Raw genomic sequence first — 5,000 nt, forward strand, 5'->3', positions numbered from 1 at the left:
GTGGGAGAGGGGGGCTGGCCGTCGGGGTCCGCCGCGGCTCCGGCACAAGCCCCAGCGACCCGGAGGTCAAGCGCGGGGCATGGTCGGCCTGGCCGTGTCGGCGTCGCCCTCCGGCGTAGTCCCTTGTCCCGGGCTCTTGCCCGTAACCTCAAAGGTGACCGACCGAGCGGCGTCTCCCCCCGAAGCCGTGTCTCGACTGTTGAGAACAGACGAAGTCCGGTGCGGCAATACGCCGGGTACTCCCTTCGCCAAACTCGTGCCCCCCTTCGATTCGTCTTTCCTTCTCCATCCTCCCTTCTCGCTCCGGGGCGTCCGCTTGGTCTCTCTCTCTCGCTCTCCCTCTCGCTCTCGCGCTCCCTGCCGAGCCGCCTCGGAGGACGGCGGACGAGGGGAAGGCGACGGCGTTCGGCCGCGGGGCACACCGCACGGTGAGAACCCACTCGCCCGCCTCCCCGCACGTCTGTCATCCCCCCACTATCGTAGGGGCTCGGGAAAAGACTGGAAAACGCGGAGCTCGGCGGTGGCGTGGAAGCGCCACCCACCGCCGCCGCTCTCGCCGATGCCCACCGCGGAGGCCGCCCTTCGGACGCTGGGGTGCGGCGCGGGCCTCCGCGGACGAGCTGCGCATCTGAAAGTCAAAGGGCCGCCCTCGGAGAAGATCGTTGTGCTGCCCCCGCGCGGGGAGCGATTCGGACGGCGGGCCCCCACGCCGAGGTGGGTGGGCGCCCCTCCGTTCGCCCGTGCGGGTCGTCGGACCGCTGCCGTACCACGGTTCGGGTCAAACTCCCCACAGCTCGGCCGCCTCCGTCCGTAGACGGGAGGGCGACCGCCGGCGTGCGCGCCCAAGGACGAGTGCCTGAAACCCGGGGGGGGGTAACAGAGGAAGGAGACCGCCCGCCGTAAACCGACGCGGGCTCCAAAGCCCGGGCCGAGCGAGCGGCACCACCTCCCCACCCGGGAGCGCTGAGCCAGATCGATCGGAAGAAAGGGCAGGGGCTCGGGTGGAACCCCTGCCTCCGTTCTTCCCCTCGGGGGAGACGGGGAAGAAACGTGCCCCTGGAGTCCTGGAAGCGAGTGTCCGGCGCGCTCCGGGCGCCCTCGAGACGGAAGCCGGGTCGCGGTGCGATTCTCTCATAGGTCTCCCCGTTGGCGCGGAAGCGGGAGACATCCGACACAGAGAAACGCCGAGCCCGCTCCGAGGGGACAAAGTCAGAAGGAGCGATCCGCCCTCCCAGAGCCCTCCTGCGGACGAGGACTCTGGATCTGCCCCCCTTCTGACGACCGTCGCCCTCAGAGGACAGGAACCCACGTGGGGAGGGTCCGTTCGGGCTCGGGCGACCCAGGAAACGCGTCTCGGACTCGGGACGGACAACCGGCAAAAGTCCCCCTGGAGCCGCGGAAGCCTGGTCTCGGCGCGAGTGCGAACTTCCATGCAAAAGGGGGGTACTCGCCAAACCGCCTACCCGAGTCGAGGAACCACGAAAACAACGGATTTTGGTCGGGGCCGAGAGGTACCTCTCTCTCCTATATCCTGCAGCTGGTGTGCAAAACTGGGTATTTGCATGGTGAGACACCGACCCCCACTTTAAGGGAACAAAGTCAAAAAGTGTCCGACCTCCTGGAGCCGTGCGGCGGATCCGGCGGCCAGAAATTTCCTCATTCCGGTTCTATTTTTTTTTTTTCGAATTTGCGAAATTTGGAGGCCAGGCGGCGTAGCTGGGACCTGGACTAGCTCGAAACACCCTGAACCGGTGAGCGGAATCGATTTCCCAAAGTTCTACGGCTCCCGGAAGCCAAAAACAGCTCGCCGGAAAATTTCAAAGTCCCAAGGACTCTTTCTTGAAAATCAATCCGGGGGCCATGGAAGTGTCCTCGGTACAACCTCAGAGCTTTCCCCCGCCTGGAAGTCTGACAGCGGTCTGACGTTTTTCAAAGTTTTGAGCTCTCTGTTTGTTCTCAAAGTCACAAAATCGCTTTTTTTCAGTTTTCCACCCAGCAGACCCAAACTTCACCCCCACTTAGGTCACTGTCTAGGGGCGCCTTACGACATATTGACGCCCCTTTAGGGTGGAAGTAGGGGAATGGGTGATTTTTACACAAAATCGGAAATTTCTCAAAATTTTTCTAAGTGTCAAGGACTCTTCCAGAAAATCTCCCCCAGGCTCCTGGAAGCGTCCCCGGTACACCTCTGGCGGCTGCCCCCGCCTGGAAGTCCGACACACGCCTGAAATTTTCAAAGTATGAAAATACGCATTTTCATCCAAAAATTCAACTTTCCCCCCGTGCACCGCAAACTTCACCCCCACTTAGGTCACTGCCTTGGGGTGCCTTACAACATATTGACGCCCCCCTGGGGTGGAAGTAGGGGAAATGTGACATTTTTCACAAAATCGAGATTTTCTCAAAATTTTTCTAAGTGTCAAGGACTCTTCCAGAAAATCTCCCCCAGGCTCCTGGAAGCGTCCCCGGTACACCTCTGGCGGCTGCCCCCGCCTGGAAGTCCGACACACGCCTGAAATTTTCAAAGTATGAAAATACGCATTTTCATCCAAAAATTCAACTTTCCCCCCGTGCACCGCAAACTTCACCCCCACTTAGGTCACTGCCTTGGGGTGCCTTACAACATATTGACGCCCCCCTGGGGTGGAAGTAGGGGAAATGTGACATTTTTCACAAAATCGAGATTTTCTCAAAATTTTTCTAAGTGTCAAGGACTCTTCCAGAAAATCTCCCCCAGGCTCCTGGAAGCGTCCCCGGTACACCTCTGGCGGCTGCCCCCGCCTGGAAGTCCGACACACGCCTGAAATTTTCAAAGTATGAAAATACGCATTTTCATCCAAAAATTCAACTTTCCCCCCGTGCACCGCAAACTTCACCCCCACTTAGGTCACTGCCTTGGGGTGCCTTACAACATATTGACGCCCCCCTGGGGTGGAAGTAGGGGAAATGTGACATTTTTCACAAAATCGAGATTTTCTCAAAATTTTTCTAAGTGTCAAGGACTCTTCCAGAAAATCTCCCCCAGGCTCCTGGAAGCGTCCCCGGTACACCTCTGGCGGCTGCCCCCGCCTGGAAGTCCGACACACGCCTGAAATTTTCAAAGTATGAAAATACGCATTTTCATCCAAAAATTCAACTTTCCCCCCGTGCACCGCAAACTTCACCCCCACTTAGGTCACTGCCTTGGGGTGCCTTACAACATATTGACGCCCCCCTGGGGTGGAAGTAGGGGAAATGTGACATTTTTTCACAAAATCGAGATTTTCTCAAAATATTTCTAAGTCCCAAGGACACTTTCAGAAAATCTTCCCCAGGCTCCTGGAAGCGTCCCCGGTACGCCTCCGGCGGCTGCCCCCGCCTGGAAGTCTGACACACGCCTGAAATTTTCAAAGTATGAAAATACGCATTTTCATCCAAAAATTCGACTTTCCGCCCGTGCACCGCAAAATTCACCCTCATTTAGGTCACTGCCCTGGGGTGCTTTACAACATATTGACGCCCCCCTGGGGTGGAAGTAGGGGAAATGTGACATTTTTCACAAAATCGGAAATTTCTCAAAATTTTTCTAAGTCCCAAGGACACTTTCAGAAAATCTTCCCCAGGCTCCTGGAAGCGTCCTCGGTACGCCTCCGGCGGCTGCCCCCGCCTGGAAGTCTGACACACGCCTGAAATTTTCAAAGTATGAAAATAATGCATTTTCATCCAAAATTCGACTTTCCGCCCGTGCCCCGCAAACTTTACCCACAGTTAGGTCACTGTCCTGGGGTACCTCACAACATATTGACGCCCCCCTGGGGTGGAAGTAGGGGAAATGTGACATTTTTTCACAAAATCGAGATTTTCTCAAAATATTTCTAAGTCCCAAGGACACTTTCAGAAAATCTTCCCCAGGCTCCTGGAAGCGTCCTCGGTACGCCTCCAGCGGCTGCCCCCGCCTGGAAGTCTGACACACGCCTGGAATTTTCAAAGTATGAAAATAATGCATTTTCATCCAAAATTCGACTTTCCGCCCGTGCCCCGCAAACTTTACCCACAGTTAGGTCACTGTCCTGGGGTACCTCACAACATATTGACGCCCCCCTGTGGTGGAAGTAGGGGAAATGTGACATTTTTCACAAAATCGAGATTTTCTCAAAATATTTCTAAGTCCCAAGGACACTTTCATGAAATCTTCCCCAGGCTCCTGGAAGCGTCCCCGGTACGCCTCTGGCGGCTGCCCCCGCCTGGAAGTCCGACACACGCCTGAAATTTTCAAAGTATGAAAATACGCATTTTCATCCAAAAATTCAACTTTCCCCCCGTGCACCGCAAACTTCACCCGCATTTAGGTCACTGCCCTGGGGTGCTTTACAACATATTGACGCCCCCCTGTGGTGGAAGTAGGGGAAATGTGACATTTTTTCACAAAATCGAGATTTTCTCAAAATATTTCTAAGTCCCAAGGACACTTTCAGAAAATCTTCCCCAGGCTCCTGGAAGCGTCCCCGGTACGCCTCTGGCGGCTGCCCCCGCCTGGAAGTCCGACACACGCCTGAAATTTTCAAAGTATGAAAATACGCATTTTCATCCAAAAATTCAACTTTCCCCCCGTGCACCGCAAACTTTACCCGCATTTAGGTCACTGCCCTTGGGTGCTTTACAACATATTGACGCCCCCCCTGTGGTGGTAGTAGGGGAAATGTGACATTTTTCACAAAATCGAGATTTTCTAAAAATTGCACTAAGTCCCAAGGACTCTTCCAGAAAATCTTCCCCGGGCTCCTGGAAGCGTCCCAGGTACACCTCCGGCGGCTGCCCCCGCCTGGAAGTCTGACACACGCCTGAAATTTTTAAAGTATGAAAATACGCATTTTCATCCAAAAATTCAACTTTCCCCCCGTGCACCGCAAACTTCACCCGCATTTAGGTCACTGCCTTGGGGTGCCTTACAACATATTGACGCCCCCCTGTGGTGGTAGTAGGGGAAATGTGACATTTTTCACAAAATCGAGATTTTCTAA

This window comes from Ranitomeya variabilis, unplaced genomic scaffold (assembly GCF_051348905.1).
Source record: "Ranitomeya variabilis isolate aRanVar5 unplaced genomic scaffold, aRanVar5.hap1 Scaffold_266, whole genome shotgun sequence".
NCBI lineage: Eukaryota > Metazoa > Chordata > Amphibia > Anura > Dendrobatidae > Ranitomeya > Ranitomeya variabilis.